The sequence below is a fragment of the Maniola jurtina genome, chromosome 5 (genome assembly GCF_905333055.1).
Source record: "Maniola jurtina chromosome 5, ilManJurt1.1, whole genome shotgun sequence".
NCBI classification, from domain to species: Eukaryota; Metazoa; Arthropoda; class Insecta; order Lepidoptera; family Nymphalidae; genus Maniola; species Maniola jurtina.
The window spans coordinates 6,130,137-6,154,928 of NC_060033.1; positions in this window are offsets into that span (position 1 = coordinate 6,130,137).

The following is a 24,792-nucleotide window of genomic DNA, read 5'->3' on the forward strand; positions in this document are numbered from 1 at the left end:
CAAATGCATTTCCAAGTATCTGTTCACACGTCAACGCTTTTTTAACGCGCACTTTGTATTGTCAGCGCAATGCCGGGTTTTAACGCAACGCTTTTTTAACGCTTGTGCGAAATTTTGCTTACGGAAAGGTATAATTGTCACGATCCCTGCTATATTATAACTATGCTTTTAAATTTTAAAAAATCTTGATGATACAGCATCTGATACCGGTAGATTGACTACTACCTGGCGATGTCAGAAATATAAAATCAAAATCTTTCGGAGAATTTGTTGATATTTCGCTGAGATGGTGAAGATGCGAGAAAGCTGTGAAGAATAAAATGCGTATCTCGTAATGTTTATAAAAATATGGCCGACGTAAACAAAGGTAAATAAGTTCCAAGAAAATAAGGAAACAATTTGAAGAAAACGTGTTGAAACGGAACGTTGATCAACCCATTTGTGTAAGCAGGCACGTTCCGAGCGAGGAAAGGTAAGCAAAAGTAAGCGAAAGAGAGATACCTACATACGTCGAGCTGACTAGACTAAAGTTACCTATCTTTGAAAAATCGGACAAGTGCGAATTGAACTCGCGTGGAGAGGGATCTGTACGATAAATAAGTAACTTTTTATTCACAAAATTGCGAGATTTATCATGCTACTCGCCGATGCCCGTGACTTCGTCGGCATGGGTTTAGATATAATATGTTTGAGATCTTTTGAAAAACCTAATAGTAACATTGTTATTTGTAGCAATAAGCCCTTTCATTTGATATGTCACATGGTTTAGTTTGCAAAACGACGCCCATATTCAAAATTTATTTATATTTTCGTTACACGTCCGTATTTGCGTCATAGAAATTCATATGTGTAACTTATCTTTCAACTTTATGGTTCAGTAGATTCGGAACGAATTGGCTGTGACGACGGACAGATAGACAGACTCACGAGTGAAAAACGAAACCCTTGCAAGGTTTCGTTTTTTCATACTGATGTAAGGAACCCTAAAAATGTTTTTTTTTTTTTTTTTGAGACGGTAGATTAATTATTTTAGCATGCCCGCTTGGATAGCATAACCTCACTCACCCCGGCTAACTTCACTCACGACTTCGTAGTTCTAACTTCATTTATAACTAGCTGATGCCCGCGACTTCGTCCGCATGGATTTAGGTTTTTCAAAATCTCCGAGATAAAAAGTAGCCTATGTGTTAATCCAGGGTAAAATCTACCTCCATTCCGAATTTCAGCCTAATCCGTTCAGTAAATTTTGCGTTAAAGAGGAACAAACATACACACATACATACACACAAATCGCCTTTATAATATTAAGTGTGAAGTGTGATTTTCATTTAGTTAAGTCAGCAAAAGTTGTCACGATAGTCTTATAAGCATTTTAATGGGAAAATAAGTACTAGGTAAGGTGCGATTCCATCGACGCGGATTTGCGGAGAGGAGAGAAGCGGGCCTGTGGGAATAGGTGAAGTGTTCCTATTCTTCAAACAACTTTATTTAATTACTAGTAAAATGCGATCTGTAAAACCTGAAACGAATTCAACACGTGATGGAAATGCAAGCAAGATCTCATCCTAAATGCGCGCGTACGTGTGCCAAATTTGCTCTACAATATGTGAAACACTGCTAAGTCCGATTGCAGTAGAGCAGCTGAATATGTGTGTGCACGTGTGTTCAATAGTGTATATATATTTCCTTTATACAGTTCATACAGTTCCTTGTATTACAACTTCTAGGTGCTGCTTTCCATCGCACGTTGATATTGTCGCAGGTTGTGTTCGCCCAAGACTTTACCCAACTTAGGACAATTCTCATGTCTATTGGCTTTGAAACGTGAGAGTAGCACATCGTTCTCTAAGACCTCACCTTACTTCCAACACACTTGAGAGTACTTAGGTATTAAGATTTCAACTAACTTGACTAAGTTTGTGTGTCCTAGAATGTTATGCCTCTCAGTGGCAGTTATCTAGTTTGCAAACTTGTGGTCTCAGCTTTGTAACTTAATAGAAACTTCTAACCAAGGCATTTTTACTTGCGAAGAACGAGAACATTATACAGTTTAATATGAATGCTGTATTATAAAGTTATCTAAGTATTTTTCTCGTTTCTTTGAAAATATCTCCGGGTACCTATAATATTGCTTCTATTAATAGGTGTTAGATTTAAATTTGTATGGTTGACTCTAGCTAAATAAACGTTTATTTTTAACCGACGACCCAAAAAGAGCGGTGTTATAAGTTTGACGTGTGTATCCTTTTGTGGTATCGTAGCTCCTAAACTAATGAACCGATTTTAATTTAGTTTTTTTTTGTTTTAAAGGTGGCTTGATCAAGAGTATTCTTAACTATAATCCAAGAAAATTGGTTCAGCCATTTTAAAGTTGTCAACTCTTTTCTAGTTACTGTAACCTTCACTTGTCGGGGTGTTATAAATTTTTAATTTACACTTGTAGTAAATATATTACACGCGCGTGTGACCTACTGTGTACTGTTGCCATTGCGCGTCACTGCCACCGTGCTTATGTTTACCTAAGCTTTTATGGAGAACTAACGATGCCCGCAGCTTTGTCCGTGGGATTTCTCAAGATAAACGTAGCCTATGTCACTTACAAAGGTCTTTAACTATTTCATTTTAATTATTTCAGTTTAATCAGTTTCTCCGTTGCAGCTTGATTGAAAGACAAACCACCAACCAAACACACTCTTTCGCATTTTTTCAATTATGTTTTTTCAAAGTAAAATTTAATTTCAGTTGACGCTCGAATTTTTGATGTGATTGCCTGAAATACGGGCAACTGTGCATTTGAGACAAATAGTGTGAATGTCAACTAATCAGAGGTGATTGCGATCATCACAAAACGTTTTAAACTTTAGACTCGTACACTTTCAATATTAGTGAGGCACATAAACAACCCTCTAATACTTAATCACGAATACTTCAGTGTCCCATAGAAATTGATTCAACCCTTCAAAGCGCCTGCTATCCAACGGGACTCACTTCAAACAAATAATACAGCCATTAGCGGAAAGCGAAACCACGGAGCGCTTTAAACAATAGCTGTTTGTTGGGCCAAGTCTGTCCCTTTACACAATATGACTCTTGGTTCATTCTTTACACAGACCACGCATCGTATAGAAACTTGATTTTAATTTTAAAAATTACTAAATGGTGCCCGCGACTTTGTCTGCGTGGATTTAGGTTTCTGAAAATCCCTCTATTTCTGTATCAAACTTCAAAATAACTCAAAATATAAAAAAAAAACACGACACAAAAACCTCTATAAGAAAACTAGAAAAGAGCTGATAAGTTTTAAACGGCTGAACCGATTTTCTTCGATTATAGCTAAGAACAATCAAGCCACCTTTCAAACAAAAAAAAAACTAAATTAAAATCAGTTCATTCGTTTAGGAGCTACGATGCCACAGACAGATACACAGACACATACGTTAAACTTATAACACCCCTCTTTTTCGGTCGGGGGTTTAAAATAAAGATAAATAGCGACTTGATGGACTATGATATCATGATTTGACAGCAAATCATACAAGAACCTTTCCTAATTTTTGAATTTATTTCATTATCTTCTCGTTTTCTTTTATTCTATTCTATGAAATGAAAATTTATTTATCTAATTTAAGTACATGTGTTTTGTGGAGTTCTGGCCCCTAAACTAGGACAGCCAGTATTATAAGAGCCAGTGCCTTCCCATACAATTGTTTATAATTATAAATATTTACATACTATACAAATATTAAAATTATAGTAGGTACTTAGTAGGTAAGGGCTCTGTGGATTTATTTCCCTGTTTTTGTTGCTATTCATTCAACTCCCATAGCGAACATAATTGCAGCCCATGAACTACATAAGGGTGAAACATGAAAATATTTAGGTAAGTTACGATCGCTAACACATTCATATGACACCAATTTTCTAAGCCGCACAGTTTGAAGGTTCCTTTCAGGGTTTCGTTCCTAATTACACGTTTTTAACCCCCGACCCAAAAAGAGGGGTGTTATAAGTTTGACGTGTGTAACTGTGTATCTATGTATCTGTATATCTGCGTATCTGTGTATCTGGCTGTGGCATCGTAGCTCCTAAACGAATGAACCGATTGTAAGCTTGGCCCATCTTAATTATCTATAAACGTATAGAAGTTACTGATTAGATAGTTGGCGCCACTCAAATCATAACAAATCATAACATCATATTAGAAGGCGTCATTGATTGGCTGAAGTTGTTCAACATCTGATCGATAAACGTACTGTATATAAAATTCTTATAGTTTTTAGTTGATGAATTGTAGCATAATAAAGGATAATATTTGTAATCAATATATAAGATGAAAACATCTTTATTACTTAGATGATTTGTTAAACGAGCTTGATGATTTGTATATTAGTCACTAAGTTTATTCATTGTACAATTTGGATTGGCCGATAACGATAAGATAAAAAGGGGAGTGGCTAATAAACGTGGAGAGGTTACCTGTAAGAGTGGTTTTAAAACGACGACATTCGGAAATATACTAACGTAAGAGGAACAACATTTATTTGACACAAATGTAAAAGTTAATAAATTTAAATATGAAATAAAAGTATAATAATTTATCATAAAGATTGTGTTTGTGATTTCGTCAGACCTTACCCAAAAGGTCAGAAGAGGGACATCAAGAAAATATAATATTTTCTTGTCACGCTCACGACTCAGAGAAACAAGTGGAAATATACAGAGGAACGAGAAAGAAGTGGAGGTCTAGTAGACCACAGACATTTTGGAGCACAAGGCCAATATTTGGGCCTCAATATATCAAAGTACCTAGTCATGGCATCAAAGGATTTCTGGATAAACGGGTAGGATCTTTCCATGATTTTATTTTTATTGATAGCTATTAATGGTAATTTTTTATTTTTTATTTTTATTTGTGTGGGTTTTCGTTTTGTTTGTTCTACATTTAGTTATCATTTTGTTAAAAAGCTTTGCTCCGAGTTGGAATGGAAATTATATAACGTTATGATACCTAGAATTACCCACATGTTTATAATTCATCTTGTATATTGGTTATACAAATGCGATCGACCTTCAAATTGTGGTTTAAATAACATTGAGGTATTTAGAAGGCTTATTTTACAATGAAAAATGAAAAATGTTTATTTACAAAATACAGTCTTGTACAATTTTCCTGTTTCTGGTGGTACCCGCACTAGGTTATCCTGTATCGTGGGTACAATGGAATAGATAGTGAACATATTGTTAAACAATATAAAAAGTGTGGTTTACTTAATGATGGGCGTTATTGTTACTTTTAAATAGTTTTCAGGATGTATCTACTATGTCCTGCCGGGGTTTTATTTCTCATTAAATGATTTCACAGGTGAATATCTCACGGAACGTGGTATTTCAATCTTCACACTTGTAATCGTGTGCCGAATTAGTTTGGTTAAGAGTTACGATAGGGATTTATTTTCACATACCTAGTGGTTTTGTTTTACGGAAGGTGAATTTCTGGATTTAGGTTCAATCGTTTGCTGCATTCATTGTATAGATAGATGTTTTCCTTTTTCTAGCACACAGTGACGCGATATTATCACACAGCACTCATTGGGCATCTTGAATGTTGTTTTGTGAAATTATTATTTTTTGTAAACCGCTTTGGGATAAGGTAGAAAAAGTTACATGAAATAGCTTTTCGTTTTACGCCTGCCAGTGAAATAATCCGCCTCTACTTGTAATGGTTACTGAGTGATTGGGGATATAAAATGTTAATTGATAAAAATGAAGGTGATCCGTTGTAATAAAGTAATAGTGACCAGGGTTAATAAATTGAGCATTTTGAGAAATATAAATCCTAAAATGGGTGTAAAAGTAGGTTTATCTTATCTGGTTATTCTTTAACTAAATTTAAAATTATGGTAGGTAGGTAGTCAGATAGTTTTAAATACGGGGTGCATAAATAAGTGTTTTTTTTTACAAAAGTGAGGAGAAATGTTTTCATTTATCTATTTTTACCACTTGAAACGCGTAATGTTTGAGTTTCAAACATAACTTTGCTGATAACAGCTCACCATGAACAACCCATGGCCGGCCCACTACTGAGCAACAAGTGTCTCCTCACAGAATGAGAAGGGTTTAGGCCGTAGTCTACCACGCTAGATAACAGCTAATTTACTTTTAATACTGGCACAATAATTTGAGTACTACGAGTAGTAGGTAGGTATAGTATATGGGCAGCGGGGTTTTTTTTTACCTGTATTCACGCAATTAACTGTGTACTGTCGCATTTAAATGCAATATGATTTTGTTTTTATTGGAATAACATCGCTTGGCGGGTTAAATTCCTGGCAAATGTTCTATTAAAATTAGAGTAAGTTTTTTTTTAATGGTAATATACCTACAGTACTGCCCTTAGGGCAGGGCGCGATAATAAGTACCTACTACCAAAATACTATTTTCTTTGTTGTACGCAAGAAATTTTAGGCAAATATCTTTGCACTACGCTCGCGTTTGTGGCATGACATTATCCCAGAAATATATTTTAAAAAAAATTCACGCTCGCTTGACTCGCTTCGCGATAGTTCAGTTTCGATATGCATTTAGTTAACAAAACTCTCAGGAAACCACGTTTGTTGTGCTCTCGAAATTGATCAGTCTATTTGATAAAATCGAAATGCGGTGCCTTATAAATTTCGCTTAGGAGCGCCGGTAGTATCTCATGATAATAATATGAATATTGATCATAATTTTTTTTTTAGGATGATTAAGCATTGAAGGGTTTTCGGCTGGTCTGGCATTTCGCCTGATTTTATGTTTTTGCTTATTTAGCGCGTTCAGGAAAGCTTTGACAACGTTTTATAACATGAGTATATATTTTTTTTTGTTTTAGTTACCCAAACAGAAAAAAAAAAGCATTAAAGATGTGGGACCGAGGGATAAATCTAGTTTGATTTTTGGTTGGATTATGAAGTTGTAGTTAGGGTATTTAAAATAGAAAGATTTCAATTGTAGGAAATGATGTAAAACATGTTGAGGATAAGTTGTGTAATAAAGTCGATAATTCACTTGTTGGATGTCACGCGATCTATTGCGAGGAGGAATCTTTTTCTTGTCTCTGTTTTTATAAATACGGTGTTCTGACGGGTTTTTATTTACGTCTCGGATTATTGAATACTTTCGGTGTTTGATTGGACGGTTAGAGGTTGCAAAAGCAATCGCCCTCTAATTAAATCATTTATTTAGGCATTAGTTCAATTTGGATTAAATCTCGCGAAAAGCCACGGTGGCTGTCTCTCGCGCGTCTTGGAAAGACATTCCTAATGCCTGTTTTTCTGAGGGAGGGATGCATTATCAAGTGAGATGAGCTGCAATGTTTGCGGCTGATTATTTTGGAAAATTTGCAATCGTGGCAAGTGGAGTAAAGTTTGACTAAACGATTTAATGAACTAAGTATATAATGGATTTGGTGAATGGTTATGTTATATAACATTTTGATAAATGGATGAATTTGAAGAGTGTATGTATGTGGTTGATGCACATTTGTTTCATATTTTTACTTAAGTTATAAAGTATTACATTTGGTGAGTAGTTATTTATATTTGGTAGGGTAGGTTTGATAAACAGGTAGTTATCTTGATTAATAAGTGAGTTATCATTTTATAAATGCGTACTTTAATGTTTGATGGACTGGTATACTTGATAAATGTGCATATTTTCATACTTCAAAGACAAGTTGTACCTATTAGTTTCTTCAAGCTTTTAGTTGCTGATAATTATATTAACATTCTTTAGAGCGCATGTCCTATGGACGAAATCGTTTATACATACTTTCACTGTTTGAAATGTTACAATCATAAAGATATAGTTATGACTAGAGGAGGTCATAGCTTGTTGCCGCTCTTGTACATCCATGTGTCGACTAGGTATTGTTATCTCAGTATATTTCAGGGAACCTCCGTTCGGGTGAAAGCGATAGCTGTTGGATAAATGCTTGTTGGGTTATCAGAAGACCGTGTAGTCTTCGATGAGGTTACTTGTAAATATTATAGCGAAATAGTAAGTTTAAAAATAGAATGAGGCTAAACTAAAAAAATGAGACAAAGATAAAAATAATAACTTAAAGCATTGAAACAGCATAAAGTGAAATAGTAACTTACAAACTATACATACATATTTACGAATTATGTAGATAGATATAGTATTACTGGATTACGTATATCAAATAAGAATACTGTCAGCTCATGTTTTGTTTTCGGCGTGGTAATTTTACGCTTAAAACTCATAAGAGATATCATGAGGTTCGCTTTCTGTAAAAGTTATTAGCTTTAACAGTTAATTGATTTATTACATTATTTATTTATTATACACTCAACAAGTAAAAGTATTTTGTTTTGACAAAATCCAAAGAAGTACCTATTGGATTAATAAGGCAAGGTACGAAGCATTGGCTGGATTTTACAACATTTAAAGTTTCCTGTTCATTTTTATCATTGAGTTAATTTGAGGCGGAAGGATCCTCTTGAAAATTTTTAAGATTAAGTTATTAGTAAGAAAGTATATTTTGCTTAGGTTAGTTTAAAATGTACAGCCGGTAATTTTAAAAAAAATATATATATTTAATTTTACATAATAGGTGAAGCTGGTTGATGCACCAAAAATCGAATTATCATAGGAATTTAATTAAGCTAACATTTTTATTTATTATCAACTTCAAATATACAGTAGCAAACTGATTAGTTGGAATACATGCAGTGATTGGAATATTTAAGTTCCGATAGAAGAATCTATATCGTGGCTTGTTCCTTTATGGACAAGAATATTTTTTTTGACTCGTGGGACCACTTACACAAAATATCAACGTTCGGTTTGGAGGTCTTCCATGGCTATTCCTACAGTTCCATGACGTATTGAAGAGGTTAACACTTTGTCGCTCATCACATCAACCAGCACGGCATTTGGGTATGATGGATGGATGTAGATAGGTACACGTTTGATGGGGGGGGGGTTTAGTGGTTTGTATCAATAGGAACCAGGGGTTGAATGAGGAAGGCTGAGGACAGTACGTGTGGTGCTTACTAGGGAAGGTTTATGTTCAACAGTGACCTTATGATGATGACGATGTAGATGACGATGATGATGATGATGGACGTACGAGGATGAATCTTTTACGAAACGAATAAAGGGAAATCGAACAGATGCGGGTCATTACGGTTAACATATAAAATAATGTATAAGGTACCTACTTTCTTCTAATCTTTATGATCGATCAGCTTGTGATAGAGATTTTGATGTCGTAGAGAATAGAGATGTATCGAACGGAATATTTATTTCATTTTTTTCCTGCTATTATGTTGATATCGCTTTTCTCTATGAAAAGGAATTAATGATAAACTAATAGGTATCATTCGGCGGCGAGTCGCGACTGTGTCGTTCCCAGGGTCGAATTTGGTAGTTCTGCTTATGTTACTCGAAACGACAAAGTACGCCATATGGTGCATATTATGGCTAAAATAAAATATATAAGTATCATGTGAAATTATAAATCAAAGATTCTTTTTGCATGTAGATATTATATGGTTAAGAGGCACAAGTGACGCAACTACTGTACCCTGGCGTTTGTTTAACATTGTCCATTAGTACTTCAGAATGTGGATTTTGCTAGAAAAAAAAAACAATAGGTAATTGTAAGAAATATGGGAAGCGTAATCTGCATTAAAAGAAAAAGTTTGAATTGGAAGCAACCAGGCATAGGATTTTCATACATCCGTAATCACGTTCCTTTCAACTCTCTATCTATCACGGTTCACGATACGCCGTTCGCGGTTCGGGCCGTGACGCACGTGCAGACGGACAGACGGACGGAGAGCAGAGGTTTAGAAAATAGGGTCTCGTAGGCACCCTTCGAGGGGTACGGAACTGGAGAAAACTAAATTATAATAATGATAATAGGTTTTCTAGGTTACCAAGTAAAATTACTTCTCTTAGGTCGGATTGTATTATGATGGATGCTTATGAAACAAAATTAAATGAACGGTCTACTCAAAGTGTTTTATGTTTGCAGGATCCAAGGATGTTGGAAATGAACAAATGAGGGAAAGGATGACCCAAAACTAGGTATGGGTCAGGGACACAAAGTCCCAAGGAAGGAAAGGATGGAAAAGCCCCGAGGTTACGGGCTATGGACAAAAAGTCCTATAGGAGGAAGGAGGTGGACCCTAGGATAAGGGTCATTAAAAATTTGGATCTGGAGGGAAAAGACCCTAGGATAAGGGTCATTAAAAATTTGGATCTGGAGGGAAATAAGGACAATCATATATGTATCCCGGTAGAAGAGAGACGCGCCAAGGCTCGGAATCCGCGATTTTCCAATAAGAAGGGAAGAAGAAAATATGTGCGTAAAACTATTGCGTTGAAAGTGTATGAAAATGTTTTGTGATTTAAATCGAGAACTGGCGGCGATTAACTTTAAGTTTAGAGAGTTTATTTTATCAAAAGGACAAGAAGTTCACTTACACATATTCATATTAAGAATCGCTCCCGATTCTAAATATAAATATAGAAGAAAACATAATCTTTAAAGGTATGGTGACTATACAATAATATAAAAAGTCAAAACACGTTATATTCGTTAACAAACTATACCTACATCTAGCTAAGATATCTATGGTGTTTGACACTGTTTGATTAAACTTTAAACTTTTGTGGCAGAAGTATAGGGACAGATTTGAATAATAGACACTTTCCAATTTCACTTCACTGTATTTTTGAGAATAGTTTTCGCTTACAATTATTATTTCTCAATACCCGTCTTTATTCGATTCCTTCGCTATTTCTATCAGTTTGACAGATATATTTTTAAGGTAGGTAGGTACTAGTTTTCGGGTAGCTATTTGACAAATTACCACAGAGGTAAACCAAGGTGATGTAATAGACAATTAACGTAACAATTATATCAGCTAAATGTAAAATACGACACAATATGTATTGATCTAAATAGTTAATAACTAAATGTGATTTATAATCCATTCCCGCCAATTATTTATAAATAATAATAATTAATCTGATATAGGTCTAGATGTCTATGACTCATGATATAAGGCAGCATCTTGAGGTAGTTGTTAACACTCGGCCATCCTGGAAAGGCCGTGCCCCACGGCCCGCAGATAACATCCCGGCTTTCGCATCATCGGCAACCTGGCAAAAGAAAAACACCGAACAGTAATATGCACTTAAGAGGTTACCTAAAAAACGCTTGGTCAATCTGTTTCGCCACCAAGTGATCAACATTAAAAGGCTAAATAATAATAGTGTCTCACTTAGTCAACCATGGTCATGTAGACATTCATAATTTAAATTAGAAATATGTACCTATGATATAATATTCAATAGATTCATTTTAGTTATTACCTACTTCATATTAAAATTGTTATTGATTTTCTTCTTTTTTTAATGACTTGCTATAAGATTTAGGTATTAAATAAAAATAACTTTTGATTACCAGTGGGTATGTGATTAACATTGACGAAATATAAGTAACAGATTTCGTTGTAGCTTCCTACTATCCAAAATTGTATGTACTTAAATGACTATCAAGATAAGTTCTATACAGCTGACGTCATGACTCATGAGACAATTTTATTAAGAAGCTAAAATTGATTTAGAATTATGTTTGGCTCAGCACTTATTAGTTGCTTATTGTGGTACACGGGAAAAGTTAGGTATCAAATTGTAACATCTCGCAGGTTTCGGTGGTATCTTTCGAGGTCGCTAACATAATATTATTATCATGTTAGTAACTAGGTAAGTAACTGACTTTCGATGCTTTAGCTTTTTTTCCTATTATACAGATGAATTTGCCACGGGGATGACACCTATAAACCTGGAAAGCAAAACAGTTTCCATATTTATACGGAATTTCATTTCTAGCCCTTTTTCTTTTAATCCGTACTAAACGTTTATTGAATTTCATACTCATTTTTCTCTAATGTATATGTAATTTTCAATTACTTGATATTTTTATAATTGTAATTTTATACCTAGATATTAACAGGTCGGCAGAGAGTGTTTTAGCAGAGTTTATTTTTGGTACTTTCAAATCATGTTGTACATACGTAGTATATACCTTTATTTTTCCCATTTTGAATAAATCATGCAGCATAAATTTTTATCATTGAAAGGTCACACAGATATTATAATAGGTATATATTATAAGTAGTAAATAGACTAGATAAGCAAAATAGACTCGTGGCGTAGGTCACACAGACCGTTTGCGTAGGTCACACAGACTCGTTGTGTAGGTCACACTGACTCGTTGCGTAAGTCACTCAGACTCGTTGCACAGGTCACACAGACTCGTTGCTTGGGTCACTCAGACTCGTTGCACAGGTCACACAGACTCGTTGCTTGGGTCACACAGGCTCATTATGTAGGTCTTATAGACCATTTGTGCAGGTATCCCAGATTATTTGCGTAGGTGACAGAGTGCGTCGAATAAGTAGCTCATTCAGATTCGTTGCATAGGTCATGCGGTCTTCTTTGTGATTTCATACGGATTATTCATAGAAGATCTCACAGACATATTCTAAGGATATGCCTCAAAGTAGGTACAGACATTGTACTTAAAATGCATTTTTTTTTACTCAGAAGGTGAATTTCTATGAGGAATAAGGAACAGAATAAAGCATAAGTACGAGAGAACAAATCTTATTTCCACAAGAAACAAGAAACAGGATTGATACAAAACAAGGCATCTAGGAGAGCAATTTCGAAAATGAAAGAATGTCTTTTAGCACTTATCCGCACTATTTGAGAATTTATAAAGTTACCAAGGCTTGAGATAGTTGGCAAATATTATCATGTCTCAGTTTATAATATTAGATACCAGAATGCAAACAAAAGGAATTTCTTATTTTATAAAACACTATTACTCCATTAATGGGCCATCCATGTCAAAAGTTAATTAGTAATTAATTAGGGCATATAGAGCTTTAGACATAAGTTTAAAAAAAATATTTTATTTTATTCATGACTTTTGTATTTTTGAAACATACTATATTTACTGAAGACAACCATACTGTTGGTCCGACGACATCACCAAGCTTGCGGGGAAAACTTGAAGGAAGCTCACCCAGCATTCAGAAGAATGGCGTGTACGTGAGGAGACCTACTTATGTCTAACAATGGATAAATAAGGGCTAACAAGAAGAGGATGTTATTTACTGTAATGCTTATCAACGGTAGTGAAAATAAAGTAAATTAGTCTTGACTCTTGAGTCTACTAGCCTCTTTTACTACATTATCTATTGTTGTATTTTATCAATCTTCACTCTCGATGTTGACATATTTTTTTAAGAAGAAGTCACTTTGTTTCGAAAGTTACCAAGACATTTCGTTACGGAAGTCACTCAGACTTTTCGTTACGAAAGTCGCTCAGATGTTTCGCTACAGAGGTTATTTAGACGTCCTGTCAGGGAGTTCACTCAGACGTTTCGTTACGGAAGTCATACATGCGTTCCGTTATGGATTTCACTCAAACATTCAGATAGGGAAGTCACTCAGATGTTTCGTTACTGAAGTCACACAGACGTTCTGTTAGGGAAGTCACTTATTTCTTTAAGTGAAGATACTCAAAAATATCTTTAGCGTAGTGTTGCAGAAGTATAGGGATAGGTTTGAATAATAGACACTTTCGAATTTCACTTCACTGTATTTTTGAGAATAGTTTTCGCTTACAATTATTATTTCTCAATACCCGTCTTTCTTCGATACCTTCGCTATTTATATCAGTTTGACAGACATATTTTTTTTAAGGTAGGTAGGTACTAGTTTTCGGAAAGCTATTTGACAAATTACCACAGAGGTAAAAACATGGTGATGTAATAGACTATTAACGTAACAATTATATCAGCTAAATGTAAAATACGACACAATATATATTGATCTAAATAGTTAATAACTAAATGTGATTTATAATCCATTCCCGCCAATTATTTATAAATAATAATAATTAATCTGATATAGGTCTAGATGTCTATGACTCATGATATAAGGCAGCATCTTGAGGTAGTTGTTAACACTCGGCCATCCTGGAAAGGCCGTGCCCCACGGCCCGCAGATAACATCCCGGCTTTCGCATCATTGGCCACCTGGCAAAAGAAAAACACCGAACAGTAATATGCACTTAAGAGGTTACCTAAAAAAAACGCTTGGTCAATCTGTTTCGCCACCAAGTGACCAACATTAAATGGCTAAATAATAATAGTGTCTCACTTAGTCAACCATGATCAAGTAGACATTCATAATTTAAATTAGAAATATGTACATATGGTATAATATTCAATAGATTCATTTTAGTTATTACCTACTTCATATTAAAATTGTTATTGATTTTCTTCTTTTTTTTTAATGATTTGCTATAAGATTTAGGTATTAAATAAAAATAACTTTTGATTACCAGTGGGTATGTGATTAACATTGACGAAATATAAGTAACAGATTTCGTTGTAGCTTCCTACTATCCAAAATTGTAGGTACTTAAATGACTATCAAGATAAGTTCTATACAGCTGACGTCATGACTCATGAGACAACTTTATTAAGAAGTTAAAATTGGTTTAGAATTATGATTGGCTCAGCACTTATTAGTTGCTTATTGTGGTGCACGGGAAAAGTTAGGTATCAAATTGTAACATCTTGCAGGTTTCGGTGGTATCTTTCGAGGTCGCTAGCATAATACTATTATTATGTTAGTAACTAGGTAAGTAACTGACTTTCGATGCTTTAGCGTTTTCTATTATAAAGATGAATTTGCCACGGGGATGACACCTATAAACCTGGGAAGCAAAACAGTGTCCATATTTATACGAAATTTCATTTCTAGCCCTTTTTCTTTTAATCCGTACTAAACGTTTATTGAATTTTATACTCATTTTTCTCTAATGTATATGTAATTTTCAATCACTTGATATTTTTATAATTATACCTAGATATTAACAGGTCGGCAGAGGGTTTTGTTTTAGCAGAGTTTATTTTTGGTACTTTCAAATTATGTTGTACATACGTAGCACATATACCTATATTTTTCCCATTCTGAATAAATCATGCAGCATAAATTTTTATCATTGAAAGGTCACACAGATATTATAATAGGTATACAATAAGTAGTAAATAGACTAGATAAGTAAATAGACTCGTGGCGTAGGTCACTCAGACTCGTTCCACAGGTCACACAGACTCGTTGCTTGGGTCACACAGGCTCATTATGTGGGTCTTATAGACCATTTGTGCAGGTATCCCAGATTATTTGCGTAGGCGACAGAGTGCGTCGAATAAGTAGCTCATTCAGATTCGTTGCATAGGTCATGCAGTCTTCTTTGTGATTTCGTAATTTCGTAAAGACTATTCATAGGAAGATCTCACAGACATATTCTAGGGGTATGCCACAAAGTAGGTACAGACATTGTACTTAAAATGCATTTTTTTTACTCAAAAGGTGAATTTCTATGAGGAATAAGGAACAAAATAAAGCATAAGTACAAGGGAACAAATCTTATTTCCACAAGAAACAGAAACAGGGTTGATACAAAACAAGGCATCTAGGAGAGCAATTTCGAAAATGAAAGAATGTCTTTTGGCACTTATCCGCACTATTTGAGAATTTATAAATTTACCGAGGTTGGAGATAGTTGGCAAATATTATCATGTCTCAGTTTATTATATTAGATACCAGAATGCAAACAAAAGGAATTTCTTATTTTATAAAACAATATTACTCCATTAATGGGCCATCCATGTCAAAAGTTGATTAGTAATTAATTGGGGCATATAGAGCTTTAGACATAAATTTAAAAAAATATTTTATTTTATTCATGACTTTTGTATTTTTGAAACATACTATATTTGCTCAAGACAACCATACTGTTGGTCCGACGACATCACCAAGCTTGCGGGGAAAACTTGAAGGAAGCTCACCCAGCCTTCAGAAGAATGGCGTGTACGTGAGGAGACCTCCTGATGTCTAACAATGGATAAATAAGGGCTAACAAGAAGAGGAAGTTATTTACTGTAATGCTTATCAACGGTAGTGAAAACAAAGTAAAGTAGTCTTGACTCTTGAGTCTACTAGCCTCTTTTACTACATTATCTATTGTTGTATTTTATCAATCTTCACTCTCGATGTTGACATATTTTTTTTAAGAGGAAGAGGATTTCATTACGGAAGTCACTCAGACTTTTCGTTACGAAAGTCGCTCAGATGTTTCGCTACAGAGGTTATTTAGACGTCCTGTCAGGGAATTCACTCAGACGTTTCGTTACGGAAGTCATACAGGCGTTCCATTATGGATTTCACTCAAGCATTCAGATAGAGAAGTCACTCAGATGTTTCGTTACGGAAGTCACGCAGACGTTTCATTAGGGAAGTCATCCAGACATTCAGATAGGGAAGTCACTCAGATGTTTCGTTACGGAAATCACGCAGACGTTTCATTAGGGAAGTCATTCAGACATCCAGATAGGAAAGTCACTCAGATGTTTCGTTACGGAAGTCACACAGACGTTCCGTTAGGGAAGTCACTCAGACATTCAGATAGGGAAGTCACTCAGATGTTTCGTTACGGAAGTCACACAGACGTTCCGTTAGGGAAGTCACTCAGACATTCAGATAGGGAAGTCACTCAGATGTTTCGTTACGGAAGTCACGCAGACGTTTCATTAGCGAAGTCATTCAGACATTCAGATAGGGAAGTCACTCAGATGTTTCGTTACGGAAGTCACACAGACGTTCCGTTAGGGAAGTCACTCAGACATTCAGATAGGGAAGTCACTCAGATGTTTCGTTACGGAAGTCACACAGACGTTCCGTTAGGGAAGTCACTCAGACATTCAGATAGGGAAGTCACTTATTTCTTTAAGTGAAGATACTCAGAAATATCTTTAGCGAAGACATTCAGACATTATCTTGATGTTAATCAGCATTTACTGTTTTAGTAATATCATAAGATTTTCTTTCGATTCAAAATTAATAACCGTTGTTTTTAGTAGGTTATCGATATACGATATTATCTAGGTTATATATTCTATAATCTGTGTATTTATAGTATTATGTATTTTATTTAATCTATTAATAGCACTTAAAAAAATGTTTCTGCATATAAAGATAAAGACAAAGAAATCTCATAAAGAATCTTAAAGTAAGCGCTGCCAGCTTAATTTTCTGCATTAGACTTTCATCAATTGCATTAATTGTCGTCAGTTTAGTAATTTTGTATTTGTTAATTTTAATATGTAATTGTGAAATAATAATTAATACTCGTATTTATTTAGTTTTATCGTTCTTCTTGCTAACTACCCACCATAATATTAAGTTTACTTGGCACAATAAATGGCAAACGTTGTGTACACTTATCGTTGATATTCATATCGTAAGTATTTAATAAATGTAGAATATGTATATTTTAATTGTTTCTTATTAAATAAATCAATACTTAAGTTAAATTTTATGCTTGGACGTTACGACGTCCTAGCTCGTTTACGGCAAAATAAGGCCATAATGTCACAATCGCAATCACCTCTAATTGGTCGACGCTCACTCATTCCCGGCTATGTCAATGCATTGTTGAGATAAGAATACCAATCACAGCAATTGAGATTGTAATAATGATTGATACAGTCTTTCAGCAATCGAACAAATTGTCTTCCTATAATTTGTAAAATAAAATAAAATAAACCTATCATACTGTTACTTATAAACTTTTGACCTTTACATAATCCTATTATTGAATTCTATGTACTATACTAGCCAATAGTTAACGTAGTTTGGTACAATAGTCTCTTTTGTATAAGTACCCATTTTTATTACATATGATTTGTCAAAAACAAATAAAATAAAACTAGTAGGTAGCTCAGTTTGTTGTAGGCTCTACTCAGACCTAGCCTAGGCGCGTTTGGAATCCTCGCTTAGTTTTGAATTTAAGCAATTAATTGTCACCATTACATCATTATCTTATAATTCAATTGACGATCAAAGTGTTCCCAATTGTATAAATGGTTTGTTTTTAACTATGAAAATAGTAGGTAAGTATACATTTATCTAAAAAAAGTTCAGTACATACTGGCACTATCAAAAATTAAGTTTCCGATATAGGTTAATCTGGCTCTATGTTTTGGTCTTTCTGGTTAGGTATCATCTAGTAATCTCTATTATAATTAATTTTATAAATTTAATTATGTATATTAAGATTATTTGGCTGGAAGTATTGCTGTTTTTCTTACTTTCATTGGGTTTGTCATACAGTCTTTAATTTACATAATTCACACAGACTTATTTATATAGATATTTGGCGAGTCATTCACCCGTTAGCATGAATAGGTCACACAGTCACTAAAGTTAGCTAAGGATTAAATTATTAACATATTATCCTCACATTTCAAAGTACCATGATGAACTGATGGCCATCGCTAGTTGCGGTTTATCCTAACAAAACAGAGTAATTCCATTTAGACATGAGCCTTTAATTTTTGGACTAGTACAGAGTCTGCTACATCACCTACGTTCATAAGTTGTATACCTACATATTTCAATGCGGTTAAGACCTCCAGAAATGAAATAGCTTAAATTATTTTGTCACAAGTTACAATGTTACTTACTATTAGGAACTACTCATTTATTTCAATTGTAAAAGATGTTATGGAAGAGCGGGGCCGTCTGCCACAAGTACTAGTAGCAAATCTAGGCACTTACTGGGATGGTCCTAATTTCTATGTGTTCTCTGTAAAATTATTTTAACGAAATAAATATTTTTGTACTTTGTATTTGTATATAACTACTTTATTAATCAGCACACTGAGCTATGGCGGTAGAGGCGGTTGTCAGAATTTTTGTGATTCAATTCATTCCACAGGATTAGCGGTGTTTGAAGTACCTACTTAAAACGCGTATACAGGTTATTTAATTGGTAAATAATAATCTCTATAATAATAAGATTTGATGATATACCTAAAATTATTAATTTATCTAACGAAGGTAGTTTGACAAAATCGATATTTCTCTCATTCAATGCCATACGATCTGTTGCTAAGTGAATTGTATGTATGCGCACCCAAAACCTCCTTTATGATGAAAACTTTAGATACTTATGGTATTATCAAATCATTTGAAAAATTGACTTCCAGTATCAATGTGGGCAGGCAAATATTCTATCTTCACTAATGTTAATATTTTGAGAGGCATTTGCATATGCTCAGAAAATTGATGGTTAGAGTGAATATACCTAAAACGACTCACCGGGTGCGGGTATGCTCGACTTTGTTGCTATGGCGACACAGGAGGACGAGTGGCGGCTGGCACGATGCGACGAGTGGCAGCTGGCACGGCGCGGCGAGTGGCAGCTGGCACGGCGCGGCGAGTGGCAGCTGGCACGGCGCGGCGAGTGGCGGTTGGCACGGTGCGGCGAGTGGCAGCTAGCACGGTGTGGCGAGTGGTGGCTAGCCCGTCAGTAGATTACAGCTGCGCTTCTTGTCCCCGCGTGGCGAAGACGTAGTAAAGTTTTATTCCCCTTTTCTTCATCTTGAAGCCTGCGCCGAAGTAGTAGATTCTTCTACAATTTTTCGATGATGATAAAGTAGGTACCCTCAATAAAGTAAGTAGGGCTTGTGGTATTGGTAGACCGTAATTTTGCTCGTAGGTATTTCAACTTCAAGTCCTCTGATATTATAATACACAGGACAGTCCTCGGGTCGCATCTTGAAGATGAGTTTGCGTCGATATAGGCCCATGATGTTATTTTCTAAGAGAGGCGTGGTGTCTTCAGAAGAGAAGAAAAAAAAAATTTTATTTTCACGTTCTTCAATGTTCTGCTCTCTTCTCTTCTTGTGATCCCACTTCTGACTGTTGCAGAAGTATAGGGATAGGTTTGAATAATAGACACTTTCGAATTTCACTTCACTGTATTTTTGAGAATAGTTTTCGCTTACAATTATTATTTCTCAATACCCGTCTTTCTTCGATACCTTCGCTATTTATATCAGTTTGACAGACATATTTTTTTTAAGGTAGGTAGGTACTAGTTTTCGGAAAGCTATTTGACAAATTACCACAGAGGTAAAAACATGGTGATGTAATAGACTATTAACGTAACAATTATATCAGCTAAATGTAAAATACGACACAATATATATTGATCTAAATAGTTAATAACTAAATGTGATTTATAATCCATTCCCACCAATTATTTATAAATAATAATAATTAATCTGATATAGGTCTAGATGTCTATGACTCATGATATAAGGCAGCATCTTGAGGTAGTTGTTAACAGTAGACATTCAGACATTATCTTGATGTTAATCAGCATTTACTGTTTTAGTAATATCATAAGATTTTCTTTCGTTTCAAAATTAATAACTGTTGTTTTTAGTAGGTTATCGATATAAGATATTATCTAGGTTATATATTCTATAATATGTGTAGTTATAGTGTTATGTATTTAATAAATGTAGAATATGTATATTTTAAGTGTTTCTTATTAAGTAAATCAATAAGTTAAATTTTATGCTTGGAAGTTACGACGTCCTAGCTCGTTTACGGCAAAATAAGGTCATAATGTCACAATCGCAATCACCTCTAATTGGTCGACGCTCACTCATTTCCGGCTATGTCAATGCATTGTTGAGATAAGAATACCAATCACAGCGATTGATACAGTCTTTCAGCATTCGAACAAATTGTCTTCCTATAATTCGTAAAATAAAATAAATTAAACCTATCATACTGTTACTTATAAACTTCTGACCTTTACATAATCCTATTATTGAATTCCATGTACTATACTAGCCAATAGTTAACGTAGTTTGGTACAATAGTCTCTTTTATATAAGTAACCATTTTTAGTATATATGATTTGTCAAAAACAAATAAAATAAAACTAGTAGCTCAGTTTGTTGTAGGCTCTACTCAGACCTAGCCTAGGCGCGTTTGGAATCCTCGCTTAATTTTGAATTTATGCAATTAATTGTCACCATTACATCATTATCTTATAAATTCAATTGACGATCAAAGTGTTCCCAATTGTGTAAATGATTTGTTTTTTAACTATGAAAATAGTAGGTAAGAATACATTTATCTAAAAATAAGTTCAGTACATACTGGCACTATCAAAAATTAAGTTTCCGATATAGGTTAATCTGGCTCTATTTTCTGGTCTTTCTGGTTAGGTATCATCTAGTAATCTCTATTATAATTAATTTTATAAATTTAATTATGTACATTAAGATTATTTGGCTGGAGTATTGCTGTTTTTCTTACTCTCATTGGGTTTGTCATACAGTCTTTAATTTGCATAATTCACACAGACTTATTTATATAGATATTTGGGGAGTCATTCACCCGTTAGCATGAATAGGTCACACAGTCACTAAAGTTAGCTAAGGATTAAATAATTAACATTTTATCCTCACATTTTAAAGTACCATGGTGAACTGATAGCCATCGCTAGTTGCGGTTTATCCTAACAAATCAGAGTAATTACATTTAGACATGCGCCTTTAATTTTTGGACTAGTACAGAGTTTGCTTCATCACCTACGTTCATAAGTTGTATACCTACATATTTCAATGCGGTTAACACCTCCAGAAATGAAATAGCTTAAATTATTTTGTCACAAGTTAGAATATTACTTACTATTAGAAACTACTCATTTATTTCAATTGTAAAAGATGTTATGGAAGAGCGGGGCCGTCTGCCACAAGTACTAGTAGCAAATCTAGGCACTTACTGGGATGGTCCTAATTTCTATGTGTTCTCTGTAAAATTATTTTAACGAAATAAATATTTTTGTTTTTGTATATACTTTATTAATCAGCACACTGAGCTATGGCGGTAGAGGCGGTTGCCAGAATTTTTGTGATTCAATTCATTCCACAGGATTAGCGGTGTTTGGAGTACCTACTTAATAACGCGTATACAGGTTATTTAATTTGTAAATAATAATCTCACAAAAAAAAAATGATTTGATGATATACCTAAAATTATTAATTTATCTAACGAAGGTAGTTTGACAAAATCGATATTTCACTCATTCATGCCATACGATCTGTTGCTAAGTGAATTGGCCTACATCGCAGAGATCACAATTAAGTAGATACTTATTTTTTCTGTTATAACACACGCATGCACATTTTTTACATAATCTGCTAAGTGATTGTATGTATGCGCACCCAAAACCTCCTCTATGATGAAAACTTTAGATACTTATGGTATTATCAAATCATTTGAAAAATTAACTTCCAGTATCAATGTGGGCAGGCAAATATTCTATCTGCACTAATGTTAATATTTTGAGAGGCATTTGTATATGCTCAGAAAATTGATGGTTAGAGTGAATATACCTAAAACGACTCACCGGGAGCGGGTATGCTCGACTTTGTTGCTATGGCGACACAGAAGGACGAGTGGCGGCTGGCACGGTGCGGCAAGTGGTGGTTGGCACGGTGCGGCAAGTGGTGGCTGGCACGGTGCGATGAGTGGCAGCTGGCACGGCGCGGCGAGTGGCAGCTGGCACGGTGCGGCGAGTGGCGGCTAGCACGTTGCGGCGAGTGGTGGCTGGCACGGTGCGGCGAGTGGCGGCTAGCACGTTGCGGCGAGTGGTGGCTAGCCCGTCAGTAGATTACAGCTGCTCTTCTTGTCCCCGCGTGGCGAAGACGTAGTAAAGTTTTATTCCCCTTCTCTTCATCTTGAAACCTGCGCCGAAGTAGTAGATTCTTCTATAATTTTTCGTTGATGATATGTAGGTACCCTTAATAAAGTAAGTAGGGCTTCTGGTATTGGTAGACCGTAATTTTGCTTCTATAATTTTTCGATGATGTAGGTACCCTTAATAAAGTAAGTAGGGCTTCTGGTATTGGTAGACCGTAATTTTGCTTCTATAATTTTTCGATGATGTAGGTACCCTTAATAAAGTAAGTAGGGCTTCTGGTATTGGTAGACCGTAATTTTGCTTCTATAATTTTTCGATGATGTAGGTACCCTTAATAAAGTAAGTAGGGCTTCTGGTATTGGTAGACCGTAATTTTGCTTCTATAATTTTTCGATGATGTAGGTACCCTTAATAAAGTAAGTAGGGCTTCTGGTATTGGTAGACCGTAACTTTGCTTCTATAATTTTTCGATGATGTAGGTACCCTTAAAAAAGTAAGTAGGGCTTCTGGTATTGGTAGAACGTAATTTTGCTTCTATAATTTTTCGATGATGTAGGTACCCTTAATAAAGTAAGTAGGGCTTCTGGTATTGGTAGACCGTAGTTTTGCTCGTAGGTATTTCAACTTCAAGTCCTCTGATATTATAATACACAGGACAGTCCTCGGGTCGCGTCTTGAAGATGAGTTTGCGTCGATATAGGCCCATGATGTTATTTTCTAAGAGAGGCGTGGTGTCTTCAGAAGAGAAGAAAAAAAATTTTCTTTTCACGTTCTTCAATGTTCTGCTCTCTTCTCTTCTTGTGATCCCACTTCTGACTGTGGCAGAAGTATAGGGACAGATTTGAATAATAGACACTTTCCAATTTCACTTCACTGTATTTTTGAGAATAGTTTTCGCTTACAATTATTATTTCTCAATACCCGTCTTTATTCGATTCCTTCGCTATTTCTATCAGTTTGACAGATATATTTTTAAGGTAGGTAGGTACTAGTTTTCGGGTAGCTATTTGACAAATTACCACAGAGGTAAACCAAGGTGATGTAATAGACAATTAACGTAACAATTATATCAGCTAAATGTAAAATACGACACAATATGTATTGATCTAAATAGTTAATAACTAAATGTGATTTATAATCCATTCCCGCCAATTATTTATAAATAATAATAATTAATCTGATATAGGTCTAGATGTCTATGACTCATGATATAAGGCAGCATCTTGAGGTAGTTGTTAACACTTTGTAAAAGATTTTTCCTCCAGTATGAGTTTCGGCAAGTACATTATGTAGTAGAGCTAGGTAGTTTACATACCATAATTAGTCCTAGCTTTATGTAATTGTAGCATAATAGGTATGTTCGTTTTGTGTACCATATTTATGAGATTTAGCTTTAAAGTGATGCGTGTATGTACGGACTTTAATAGTATTTTCCTAACAAATAGACATATTTTGAATTTGTATAATTGACTTATATAATATAGTTCATCAGTTTTCTTATATAATTCTTTAGTGGGAAGGAGAGTCTAGTTGGAACAGAACTTTTAACAATTTATTTTGAGATACTTGAAACCCTTTAAAGTAGTTTTTAGTAATTAGTTTTACATGCTCATCCCCAAATCTCTATTGAGTGTTCCTGTAAAATATTGGCTTGTGAGTTATAATTGATACTTCGGACTTTATGCATGTACCTACCTTCTTTGATTAAATGGAGGCCTCCTTTAGTTGCTACTGGTCTCGCAATTTTTGATATCTTTATGATTTTTGAAAAATTATTTATAAATTTAGAGTGTCTGCATCTTTTTATTTTAATATTAGCGGAAGAGAACAGAAAAATGAATTTTAGATTAAAGGCTAAATTTGAGTGCTACTGTAGACTGGCAGGTAAAGTTGCGAGGGTAAATAGTTTGGAATTGAATTGAGTTTATCTGCTATTTTCTAATTATATCGGATGGAAAGGGTTGCTGCGAGTGCTCTAAAATTAAGTTGCAATCATAATCAATACCAATGTATCAATAAAACTGTATATTCCTTCTAGTTAAGGTTAGCAAGAATATTAATTTAATTAATTACTATCTTAATTTTTTTTTGTTTTGTTGAACTAAGTCTTTGTCATTTTG